Below are 13,987 nucleotides of genomic sequence, written 5' to 3' on the forward strand. Positions count from 1 at the left end.
TCTGGGCTAACTTCACTCCAAGTCGCACCTGCAAATAATGGAAATAAAAATTGGCAAGAGAGACTGTCTATCCCCTTGCTGGATACCACTTGTTGGAGATTGGCATCCTTTCCATCCATTAAAAGAGATAGCCAGCTGTCCTAACATCCATATTTTTATGGTTCCAGTTTAGAAGAGGCACCAGGCACATATTTGCCCAGCTCTACAATATTCTCCAGCCTCTCTTGCAGTTAATTGTGGCTGTTCTAACGGGACACAAACAGAAATGATGTTGCTGCTTCCAGGCCCACCCACAAAAACTTTTCACACATGTTCCTCCATGCTGTGTCCTTCTTCAAGCTGACCAAGATGATGAACACCAGGACAACCTTGGAAGCCCCATGTTGAACACGGCAAAGCCATCAACAGCCTGAGTCCCCACGTGACTGTATGGAGCAGGGTTGCCACTGACCTGCCCCCTGCTCCAGACAACCACCTGAATAATAAACTTTTTGGCTTTTTAAAAGATTTTATTTATTTATTTGAGAGAGAGAGAGAACAAAGGGGTGGAGAGGGACAAGCAGACTCCACACCCAGCACAGAGCCCAACACAGAGCTCAATCCCACAACCCCAAGTGGGGAGTCCATTTGTTACCATAGTTCAGACTACCCCCCCATCCTCTTTTGATGCTCCCACATATCCAGAAACTGGAAGTCTTAAACTGCATTTCCCAGACTCTGCCCCTCAAGGGAGCTAGATGCAAGTAGGTCTTGACAATCAGATGCACTTGTGCACGATTCGCAAGTCAGAGGTGAGGCACGCTGTTCTTGCTATGGAGGAGGTGTCCAATGGGTAAGGTCTACCAGACGCAAGCATTGAGCTAGCCAGATTTCCTGTTCCGCTCTGGCATTGGCTTTGAGAACCAGCGTGTTCTGGTGGTGATGGAGATTTCCTCCCCTCTGGATACAGCTGCTGTGATGTGACCTGGATGCCTAGGGAATGCCTTCTGCTTCCATTTCTCTAGCCCTTCTACACTAATGGAAACACAGTTCCCTATATTAAATACCTTTCTGCATTTCAGTGTCCTACACTGATACTGGCCCCACTCCAGGGGGAGAGTAACATTTCTCATCTTTCTAAACAAGTTCACTGTAATCACAATAATTCAGCCTTTTACTTTATTTGCCTTTCTCAGAGACACATCATCTTCCCATACATCTCCCTGGTTCAAACATTTGTCTCAGTAGTTAGTCAATATTGTCCTCTGAGCCTTAGTTACCACATCTATAAAATGGGAAGAATAATTCCTGACCTACAGGGTTGTTCCAAAGATAAAATGAGACAATATTGGATGGAAAAACCATCTGACAGATTGGTTCATGACATATTAGATCCCTGACAAATGGATTAAGTATTATTTCCATGACTTGGTAGGGGAAGAAGAAACTGCAATCCTTGGCCTATTATTTGAAAGAAATTTATTTTTAGATGTATCACTATAAATGCCATATCTCTGTATATATTTTTCAAAATATATGTACTGGAACCCATATTAAGATCTAGACATCCCAAGTTAGAGGTTGCCTGCTTAAATGTGAAGTTTAAGTCATGACTAGAGTGTGGCCCTAATAACGTAAAACATCTTGAATCATTCAATACTTATTTTCTAAAAGTAATTCATTTTGCTGTGACCACCAATGACCAACTGAAAGACTTTTTAAAGTCAAGATAAAGTGTCTGTGCCCAAGCCCACCCTCTGATCAGCAGCTACTCTCTCATTAACTCTTGTGGCCCCGCTGGTTCTTGCTCTCATTTGTGCTGCATGAAGGGCCCCTGACAGCCTCCTTCCCACTCTGTTCAAACAAACAATAGCCTGTGGAACAAAGAAGGAAATTTGTAGCAAGTGAAAGTTTAGGTTTAATGATGCTGCGTTGTTTTTAAACTTGAAATATATAAACGACTCCAAGCCCCTTTAATTTCTCATTTCTCACAATTATCCATTACGGTTTACCAAATCCCTTACTTTGAATCACAGAATCTTTGAAAGAAATTCAGAAACTAACCTTTTGCACATACGTAGCTTATTAGCAACAGGAAAAATTGCTTTTCTCTCTGACTGTGAGTTTTTCCCCCCTCCAGAACATAAAATGTAGGTTGGAGAGGCAGTGGCCAGGTAAACTTTCATATTTCCTCGGGGAAAGAAAATCTAGGCTAGAGAGGGTAAAAAAAAGCATAAGCTTGGTCATTTGTATCCCCATGTAGCAAAGGAGCTATCGGGCACTGATGAGTTGCTCAGATCAATAGACCCAAGGCTGTTGAGTTCTCTTCATGCCCTGCAATCCTTGAATCAGGACATTTAATTGGTGTATAAAAAGTCACCTTAACAAGGTTCACCATCCCTTTTCCCGGAAATCTTCATGACGAAGGATTTGTGCAAACTTTTCTAAACAAACGTGATCTCGTCAATGTTCAGCTATAGAGAAAGAAGAAATGTCAACTTTCACATTCATGGTCATTCCCACCCTTTGAGATCTCCTTCCCACCAATATCCACAGGTGGCACTGAGGATGGAGGGACCAGATATGAACAAGTGGGGGCCATAACAGGTGTATTAGTCAGGCTCAGTTACGCAAGCTGCTGGGTCAAAGGGTAGATACACTTGCTAATTTATTAACTATTGCCCAACTGCCCTCTAGGGGTGTACCCATTTGCATTCCCACCAGCCTTAGCTAAGGACACCTTGTTTCCTCCCAGCCTGCCAAGCAGAATGTGCTACCAAATTGATGGACTTTTTTTTCAATCTGCTAAATGAAAAACAGCTGATACCAAAGTTTCTGAAAATCTAGTGTATCATCGGGATAGTTCTTCTTTTTTTTTTAATTTTTTTTACTGTGATAAAATACACATAATGTAAAAGTTACTGTTTTAATTATTTTTAAGTGTGAAATTCAGTGGCATTCACAGTGTTGTTCACCCATCACTACCACCCACCTCCAGAACTATTTCATCATCCCAAACTGAAACGTTAGTCGGTAAACACTAACTCCCCACCCCCTCTCCCTCCACCCCTTGTAACCTCTACTCTACCTTCTGCCTCCGTGAATTTGTCTCTTCTAGGTACTTCACATAAGTGGAGTCATACAGTATTTGCCCGTTCGTGTCTGGTCTCTTTCACTTAGCATGATTTCAAGGCTTGGGAATGTTGTAGCATGCATCAGAATTTCATTCCCTATTAAGGCTGAGTAATACCCCATTGTACGGAGAGACCACATTTGGTTTATCCGCTCATCTGTCAGTGGACACTTGGGTTGTCCCCAAACACCTTTTGGCTATTGTGAATAGAGCTGCTATAAACATTGTACAAATATCTGCTCAAGTTTTTGCTTTCAGTTCTTCTGAAGTGGAATTGCTGGGTCATATGGTAATTCTATGTTTAGTTTTGGGGGAGTTATTTTTAATTTTTTAATTTTATTTTTTTGTCATGTTCAGTTAACCACTGTATAGTACATAATTAGTTTTTGATGTAGTGTTCAATGATTCATTAGTTAAGTATAACACCCAGTGCTCATCACAGCACGTGCCCTCTTCAATACCCATCACCCTGTTACCTATGTTTAATTTTTTGAGGAACTGCTGGACTGTTTTCCACAGTGGCCGCATCATATTGCTTCCATTAACTTACATCCAAATAACAGATGTTTATACAGTCACTTAGAGTCTGCAAAGTGATCTTTCCTTAAAGAAGCTCATAAAATCCTTGTGAAAATACCACGAGGTGAGTGTTACTTCAAACCCCATTTTGCACATGAGGAAGTTAATATAGGCAGGGAGTAGGATCCCAGAGATATAAGTGGGGTTCTTTTTTTTTTAGGTAAAGTAAGCTCCACACCCAGCATGGAGCCCAATGCGGGGCTTGAGCTCACAACCCTGAGATCAAGACCTGAGCCGAGATCACGAGTCGGACGCTTAACCAACTGAGCCACCTGGGTGCCCCTAAGTGGGGTTCTCAACAACAAACAGCAGAACCTACTCCAGCTAGCTTACGGAGAAAAACTTCTCATCAAAGGGTTCCATAGAGAGTTCCCAGGCTTTAGGAGGGCCAGAAGATTGGGAGCCAAGAAACCCAGTCACACTGCAGAACAAAGATCCCATGACTGCCCCACCGGGCATACACAGACATAGCACTCACCATGGTGGACACTGGACTCAGGATTTCTGTCACTGCTGTCACCCCGAAGCCAGATGACTCCACCATTGCCCACACCAAAGACAGGATTCGCTGTGATACCTATTTCCTCGTGCTGCCTTACTCCGAGATCCATGTATGTGCACTTGCCGCGTGCAAATCAAAGCTCAGCGTTGGTGCTGTCCCTTCCAAGTGGTAGGCTTGAGAGGCTTTGTGTATGTTTACCTCAATGGGCTGGCATCTAATCGACTTAAAGCATTGTGAGGCTCCTATTTCTAAATTCTCTGCAGAGCCAAAGGCACACTCTTTTGATTATGATCAGTAGTAGTAAATCTGTGCTTCGGAATCCTCATCCATAAAATGGAGAGAACAATCACTTATCATCCTAGTGTTCCTGAGAGCATTAAATGATGCAAAGTGCTCAGCACAGAGCCTGGCACATGGCAGAGATTAATAAAAGTTAGCTATTAACAAGCGTTGTGGCTGAACCTTGTCTGGAGAATAAGGTAGGGACCAATCTGAGCTATGTTATTTGGGGTCCTAAATGAGACATGACTATAATGAGACACATTTTCTTTTATGGCTCACAAAGGGGCTCTGAAGGTAGTTTGGGGAGTGCCAAAAATGTCTGCACCATGGCAGAGCAGTGAAGTGTGTGCGGAGCTTCCCTGGAGTGACTGAGTACCAGAAAGTTCGCTGAGCAGGGCAAGCGCGCTGTTTGTTGTGTGTGCTAACCACCTCCTACCTGAAGCATGCGAGTGGGCACCTCCTTCCTTACTGCTCAGTTCCCCTGTCTTCTCTCCAGTTACTGCAGAGATAGAGTTTCTACAACATAGAGGGGTCTATTACACACTTTCCCTGCATTGTTGAAAGCATCTTCCTACTCCTGACCTGCCAGATGATGGTGCCCCGGGCAGTGACCTGACCCTCAGAACAGGTGAAAAGATCATCTTAGAAAATCCATATAGACATCTCCCACTGCTGCTCATCCCCAAAAATCTTTAAGGGACTCCATGTTAACATATGTACTCTTAACTTGGCCCTTGTTTTGAAAAAGGCACTATGCTTGGCCAGGTAACTCGATGCGCTCTTCACACAAGGGTCAAGGCTCAGACCTGGCCAGCTCTGTGAACTCTGTCTGAGGTCATGCCCTTACTCTGCAGGAAGGCTTCCGTGAATGGGCATTATCTGAACCCCTGGGAGGAAACTTGCCCCTGAGATGCAGCCCTCAGCATCTCACAGGAGCTTGGTCCCATCTTCAGAGTGACCATTCCCCAGAACAGATGCTGGAACCAGAAGGGCAGATGGCCTGACGTTACTCCTCTTCCCCATGGTCATCGCGTCGCAGAAGGACTCAAGAGCTGAGAAGCCCAAAGTTCCCTTTTACTAGCTCTTAATCTTTACTGTTTCATAGGTAGATGATTGATCCAGGATCGCTGTGATGGTAGATGTTAGATAGATAGATGTAGTACAATGTAATAATAGCTGAATTTGTGTCATTCTTTATTCCTCTCTCAATACCTCGTAATCTGTGAAACAATAGGTAGGCCATCAGTAAATAGCCATGACTGTTACTGTCATTATCATTTTTACTATTATGTGTGTGCTGTTCTTCTTTGAATAAATATTAATTGAGCAACTAATATATGCCAAGGATGCCGTACAGCCTGACTCCAATCCAACCGTTCAGACTTTCCTTGGGTCGCCACTTGCTGGGTGCCTTGAGGTCTCATCACTGAATTACTTGCCTATTCTCTACCCCCAAGAACTTGCCACTCTTTCTCACCTCCTGCCACTCCCTCTGCCTAAAACAGCTTTTCTTTTTCTGCACCTGGCAGAGCTCAGTGATACCTTGGGACCTCTATCAAATGTCACCTTCTCTCTAAAGCCTACCCTGATTAGCTTCCCTTCTTTTAATACTTATCAAATTATATCCTAATTATTGGCCCACATGTATGATTCTCTCCCTAGACTGTAAGCGCCCCTTGATCACTTTATTCTTTCTACCCTGCCCAGGCTCTCCAAGGGTCTTTGACATATATGTGGTCTTCAGTTAATGTTTGGTGAATGAATGAGGATGTCAACAGTAAGAGGAGATACAAAGAGGAGAATGAAGGGAGCCCAGAAGACAAATGTTGCTCATCTCCCAAATGTGTGTGGCACGTGCCTCCTTACCATGTTGGCACAAAGGCAATTTGCTTCCTCTTCACGCGGGGTTTGAACCCCTTTCTTCAGCAACTACTAGCTTTGGAATGGGTTGGTTTGGGCAATATTTTGGTTTTTCCCCACTGTGCCTACCCCCAGTGGCTGCGGATGATTTTTGTAGATACGGACCACACTGTGATGGGTCCATGAGCACCTTGCATTCCTGTTTCTGGCCTGCTGGTCAACTGAGGAATCCAGGTGGCATTCCATTCAGTTAAGGAGGAAAAGGAAATGTGCAGGCTTAGAAAGGCTGATGAGCACAGACTCCCACCATCAGCCTTTCTGCTGCAGAGCGTTTGGTCCATGAGGGTTTGTTCCTTTGCTTAGACTGGGAGATCCCATGCTTTTCCAGAGACTAACAAGCAAACAGGCTGAAAACAGGGAGGTGGCCGGCTGGCCGGCTAGCCGCCTGTCCTAGCCCATCCTCCCCTGTATTATCATCCCTTTGGCTCCATCTGAGAGCGAGACCTTTGGGTATTTGTGATGACCTGTCTTCTCTGATCTTGCTGAGAAGCCATTAGTTAAACTTCTGTAAAAAGAGCAGCAAATTTCCTGTGAGAAGAACAGGAGTTGTTAAAACTTTCTCTCTGAAATGAGAGCAAATATTGGGTACAGAGATAGAAAAAGTTCTGTGAAAGATGCATATCAAATCCTGAGGCATGTTAAAATTTGCAAATGAAAAATACTTAATGTTAACATCTCTTCTTCAATGGCTTGCCTCAAACAGTTGTTTGTTGTTTTTTGTTTCTGGTAGTGTTGTTAATCACTCCTAGGGGTCCTTAAAAGGTGATGTGTGCAATTATTGAGCCAGCACATGTTCTAAAGATCCTATGGGGATTTGTAATAATGTCCGGATGTCTTCTCTTACCCACCACACACACACACACACACACACACACACCTGTTTTATAAGCCCCTGAGGGAGACAGCTATTGCTTGGTCCACCCCAAACTCCTACTTCTCTGGGATTGACCTTCATACCTTTAGGAGTCCTGAGGGATCTGCCATGTTTCTGCCTCTCCCATCTGCCAGCCTCAGATGTCTGTTCCTGTGTCAGTTCTTGACCCAAGTGGACCAGTGCTTCCCGGCCCCAGAGTGTGTAGAACTGGGACGTAGAGTGAGCTCTGCAAGTCTTCATGGCCATGGCCATGGGACGTGAGGCTCCAATGCCATCAGGAGTCATGTTTCCTCCATGAAGAAAACTACAGCTTGCGGCTAGAGAGAAGGAAGACGTGGAGACAAGAGGCAGAGAGCTTCTTGGGACTTGTGGGATCCTTGGAGGCAGTTCTTCCTGAAGCCAACCTCTGTCTTTCCTTCCTGCCTCTTGGTTGGGCAAGGGTTCCTTAGACTATGTATGCCCTCCCAGGGTCCATTGCCTATTTTTGTATGGGCTGCAAGTTAAGAATTTACATTTCTTAAATGGCGGCATATAAAATATTTTGTGAAAATTATATGAAATCCAGATCAGGTTTTATTGGATTATAGCCCCACTCACTTGCTGCGGCCACCTTCGTGCTACGATGGCAGAGTTGAGTACTTGTGACAAAGTCCCGAACCATGAAATAGTTACTATTTGGTTCTTTACAGACAAAAAAAAGGACCTATGCTAAAGTCAGAAACAATGGAGCATCTTTTAAGAAGCCATGAAATTAGATCAACTTTTAAAAACGTTACTCATGGTGCAGCCCCTAGGGAAAACAGTACGGAGCTTCCTCAAAAAATTAAAAATAGAACTACGACGTAATCCAGTCATTCCACTTCCGGGTATGTATCTGAAGAATGAAATGACTGTCTCGAAGAAGTGTCTGCACACACGCCCCGTGTTCACTGCAGCATTGGTGATAGTGGCTAATGGAAACAACCTCAATGCCCATCGACAGATGAATGGATAAAGAAAATGTCACATGCGCGCACACACACACACACAAAATCACATAATAGAATTTCTTCAGGTATAAAAAAAATAGCAGGAAATACTGCCATTTGCGACAACATAGAGGGAGCTAGAGACATTATGTGAAGTGAAATAAGTCAGACAGAGAAAGACAAATAGTGTATGATCTCACTCATTTTTGTGTGCAATCTAAAAACACCAAAGTCAGGGGGTGCCTGGGTGGCACAGTCGGGTTAAGCCTCTGACTTGATTTCAGCTCAGGTGTTGATCTCAGGGTCATGAGATTGAGTCCTGAGTCAGGTTCCTCACTGGGCATGGAGCCTGGCTTAAGATTCTCTCTCCCTCTCCCTCTGCTCATCCCCCCAACCTGTCTCTCTCTCTAAAAAAAATAAAAAAAATAATAAAACACTGAATACAAAGATACAGAGAATTGGTGGTTGCCAGAGGCAGGGAGGGGGTAAGGTGAGGGAAGTGGGTAAAGGTGGTGAAAAGGTACAAACTTCTGGGGCGCCTGGGTGGCTCAGGCAGTTAGGTGTCTACCTGGGTCCTGGGCTCGAGCCCCTCATCGGTCTCCCCGCTCAGTGGGGAGTCTGCTTCTCCCTCTGCCCCTCCCCCCATGCTCTCTCTCTCTCTCTCTCTCTCAAATAAATAAAATCTTTAAAAAGAAACAAAAGGCACAAACTTCTAATTATGAAATAAATGTTCTGGGGATGTGATGTATACCATGATGACTCTAGTTAATATTATTGGATTGCATATTTGAAAGTTGTTAAAAGAGTAGTCTTAAAAGTTCTCATCTCCCTCCTGCTATCTTCTTCTTCTTCTTCTTCTTCTTCTTTTTTTTTAACGTATATTGTATTATTTGTTTCAGAGGTACAGATCTGTGATTTAACAGTCTTGCACAATTCACAGCGCTCACCATAGCACATACCCTCCCCAATGTCTATCACCCAGCCACCCCCTCCCTCCTACCCCCACCACTCCAACAACCCTCAGTTTGTTTCCTGAGATGGACCATGAAAGACGATGGACTCTGAAAAACAAACTGAGGGTTCTAGAGGGGAGGCGGGTGGGAGAATGGGTTAGCCTGGTGATGGGTATTAAAGGGGGCACGTTCTGCATGGAGCACTGGGTGTTATGCACAAACAATGAATCATGGAACACTACATCAAAAACTAATGATGTAATGTATGGTGATGAACATAACAATAAAAAAATTTTTTAAAAGTTCTCATCATAAGAAAAAAAATTTAACTATGTGATATAATGAATGCTAACTGGACATACTGTGATGATCATTTGGTACATATATGAAATCATGTGGTCTACCTGAAGTGAATACAATGTTCTATGTCAGTTAGATCTCAATAAAACTGGACGAAGATATGTTTTCAATGGTAGTCCTTGCTGCAGAAACCCTAGCTGCTATATACTTGGAGTTTTAGATGCAACTATTGTCCTTTAGAATAAAGAAGAGAAAGAGGACCCAAAGAAACTGCTTTCAGCTTCTACACACATAGGAAGTCCTCAGTTATTTGTACGTATAAAATGAATGAATCAGTGCATTTCCTCTGAGTGGGAACTCCCACTGACGAAGAAAAATAGCAACATTGCTGTCAGCATGTCCTGGGTCCCACCGTTTGGAAGAAACATTACACCAATCTGGCCTGTCACGAAGGGCTCCATCTGACCCTCTTACGGTTCCATCTCTTCCTGAGGCGAGCTCAAGAAAGACCTACATCTGCAGGCTTCCAATGTCTCCAGGGATTGGATTCAAATTCAAAAAAAATCTTTCAGATAGAGGAGGTTGTTCATATTTGGCAAAATGTTCCTGACAAATTACCAGGAAAGCAATGGTAGCAGCCTCATGTATCAGGTAGTTCTGACCAAAGGGAAAGGGAAATAATACAAAATGGAGGGTGGGGTAAGGTTGAGTAGTGTCCTCCCAAAATTCATGTCCACTCAGAACCTCAGAATGTGACCTTATTTGGAATTAGAGTCTTTGTGTGTGTAATCAATTGAGGATCTTGATATCTGTTGTCCTTCTAAGAAGAGGAGGTATCGAGGGCACCTGGGTGGCTCAGTTGGTTAAGTGACTGCCTTCGGCTCAGGTCATGATCCTGGAGTCCCAGGATCGAGTCCCGCATCGGGCTCCCTGCTCGGCAGGGAGTCTGCTTCTCCCTCTGACCCTCCCCCCTCTCCTGCTCTCTCTCTCTCAAATAAATAAATAAATAAAATCTTTAAAAAAAAAAAAAAAGAAGAGGAGGAATCGGGGCACCTGGGTGGCTCAGTTGGTTGAACACCCAGCTCTTGATTTCGGCTCAGGTCATGATCTCATGGGTGGTGAGATTGAGCCCCGCGTAAGGCTCCATGGTCAGCAGGCAATCGGCTTGAAGATTCTCTCCGTCTGATCCTTCCCCCCTTTCTCCCTCCTCCCCCTCTCAAATAAGTAAATAAGTATTAAAAAAAAAAAAAGAAGAAGAAGACAAAGAAGCCTTGTGGAGAGGGAGAAGGAGGATGGAGTTTTGCTGCCACACACTAAGGAATGTTGAGGCCCCCAGAAGCTGAGAAAGCAAGAAAGGATTTTCCCTAGAGCCTTTGGAGGGAGTATGGCCTTACCAACAACTGATTTGAGACTCTGGCCTCTGGAACAAAAGACAGTAAGTTTCTGTTGTTTTCAGCCACCAAGATGTGGTACTTTGTAATGGCAGCCCTAGAAAACTCACGCAGAGAGGCTTGAGTTTCCATACAGAGGGGGCGGTATGCTGGTGGGTTCGGTAAGAGCAGGGACAGACGCAATTATTCACACAGGACCCCTGCTACTACCCCTTTATAGCCAAGTCCCACCCTCTCATTTCTACCCTTCCTCTTGACCCCAATATTCAGCCTTCTTACTGGGACTCAAGAAAGACAACCCAACAAATGAAGGCCTGGCCTCTGAGTTGTCTTTGCAAACTCTTCCTGTGTGTAAAACTTTCTGTTTAAACTGGAGGGTATTATGCTGAGTGAAATAAGTCAAACAGAGAAAGACATGTATCATATGATCTCACTGATATGAGGAATTCTTAATTGCAGGAAACAAACTGAGGGTTGCTGGAGTGGGGGGTGGGGTGGGAGGGATGGGGTGACTGGGTGATAGACACTGGGGAGGGTATGTGCTGTGGTGAGCGCTGTGAATTGTGTGAGACTGTTGACTCTCAGATCTGTACCTCTGAAACAAATAATGCAATATATGTTAAGAAAAAAAAAAAAGAAGAAGAAGAAGAAGAAGAAGAAAGTAGCGGGAGGGGAAGAATGAAGCGGGGGAAATCGGAGGGGTAGACAAACCATGAGAGACGATGGACTCTGAAAAACAAACTGAGGGTTCTAGAGGGGAGGGGGGTGGGAGGATGGGTTAGCCTGGTGATGGGTATTAAAGAGGGCACATATTTAATGGAGCACTGGGTGTTACACGCAAACAATGAATCATGGAACACTACATCTAAAACCTATGATGTAATGTATGGGGATTAACATAAGAATTAAAAAAAAAAAAGTGACAGGGAAAAAAAAAATCCTATATCCTTTTCCTTTGCGCCTCTGATCAAGTCCGAACTGGTCCTTTCACTTTGAGATTCTTTTCCTTTGCGCCTCTGATCAAGTCCAAACTGGTCCTTTCACTTTGAGATTCTTTTCCTTTGCGTAAAATCCTATATCCTAATCTATGTTTTCTGTATCACTCTCTTTTTCCATTTGTAAAATTCCAACTTTCTAATCACCACCATCTCTTTGTCCTTGGAGAAATTCCCTGCAGGTATTATCAGCTCAATGCACAGGTGAACACCAACTTTCTCCTAGAAACTCCATAGAGCCCATTGGGCCATGACAGCACCCCCAACCCTTAGTGGCTCAGGGGAGCAAGAAAGGTAGGGGATTCATCTAAATCCTGAATACTTTTAATTGTGGCCAAAGCATCATGAATAATAGAACAAAGCTCTTAAAGCATTCTTATTTCTCGTAATTCCAAAAGCATAAATACACCCTACTCTTTACTGATGGTACACTTTAAAAATACAGTTGACCCTTAAACAACATGGGTTTAAACTGTGGATCACTTACATGCATATTTTTAAAATAAATACAGTACAGTATTATAAATGTATTTTCTCTTTCTTATGATTCTCTTAATAGCATTCTCTTTTCTCTAGCTTAGTTTATTGTAAGAGTATGGTATATAATGCATATAACACACAAAATATGTTAATCAACTGTGTTATCAGTAAGGCTTCAGGTCAGTGGTAGGCTATTAGTAGTTAAGTTTTTGAGGAGTCAATTTTTATATGTGGATTTTCAACTGTGTCGGGGGTCAGTGCTCCTCACCCCTGCATTGTTCTTTTTCTACTTCTCTGTTCAAATGCTTGAAGTCCACTCTAAAAAATTTATCATATAAGCTCTTGGAATTTATGCTCTTGAAATGTCCTCAGATCATTTTTTTTTGATGAGGAAGAAAAATAATATTGGTATTAAGCCCCAAAGTATGTATTCATCAAGATTGCCGATCTTCATAGAATAAGGACATGCCCATGGTGGATATCTGAAATTTCCATTCTGTAACTCTGCACATGTTCTCAAAGCAGGTGAAAACCAAATATCTACCCTTGGTTGCAAATGGGTCACTAGGCTACAGTCAGTGGAACATTAGATTAAGACTAGATCTCTTCCTGGCTCCTTGTATGTCCTTCAGAAAATCACACAATGTCTCTGGTGTTTTGCTCTTTTCTGTTCTGTTTTGTTTAAGGCAGGCTGGATTAAATCCTCTTCAAGGTCATTCTTGGCTCGAAAACTCCACTCCTATGATTATTTCCCTGTTATTCTGTGTTATTGGCGGGGTGGGGGGTGCCTTGCACTTGCAATAGGCATACATGGGTGGAACATCATGAAGAGACATGTGAAGCCAGATTCCGGTCCGACCAACTTCAGCAAAGCTGGTGCCCAGTAGTTACCCCCTCCTCTGTGGCATTTGTCTACATGGTGAAAATCTAGCTTTCAGAAACGATGCTGAATCCCACAGATGCTTGTCTCTGGGACGCATCAGGGGGACAAAGACAGAGCCACCCAGCGCTCATTAATCCACGTGGAAATAAAAAAGATTAAACAGCACAGACACTGTGACCACTGAGAAAATGACAGAAATAAAGATCATTACACGCATCTGGTTTTCCAGGGGGAAGGAATGGAGATAAAACGTTAAGTCTTTAATAAGGCTAGAAATTAAAACCAGGATTAACGACAACAAGAAGCATTTATAAGAAGCTATACATAACACTCCTGCTTAAGTTTTGCTGGCCTGATTTCCAGAACATTTTCTGTTGTTAATACTTATCATCAGCTTCTTCTCTGGTTGAAAAAAATAGTCCCTGCCATTGGTTTCAGATCCATAGCCTTTCCATAGACACACTAGACCTGCTTCAGTGCTATATTTCTTTAAATGTCATCACTTGGCACTGTTTCCACAAGGTTTCTGCAGAGACTGAAACTTCAATAAAGCTTTGACGTCTGGCCTCACTCTGTGATACACAGAGAACACAGCCCCCATAAGAGGTGACTGAGGGTCAGGTAACCTGGGCCAGGGGGAGGGTAGGGGAGGACAGGCTCCCTCCCACATTCAGATTCTCCTGCTGGAGTCACAGTGGATATCCAGATATCCAAAAGGCTGGTTAAAATGAAACTGTGCCACTTGGCT

Source organism: Neomonachus schauinslandi, chromosome 1 (assembly GCF_002201575.2).
Source record: "Neomonachus schauinslandi chromosome 1, ASM220157v2, whole genome shotgun sequence".
Lineage (NCBI taxonomy): Eukaryota > Metazoa > Chordata > Mammalia > Carnivora > Phocidae > Neomonachus > Neomonachus schauinslandi.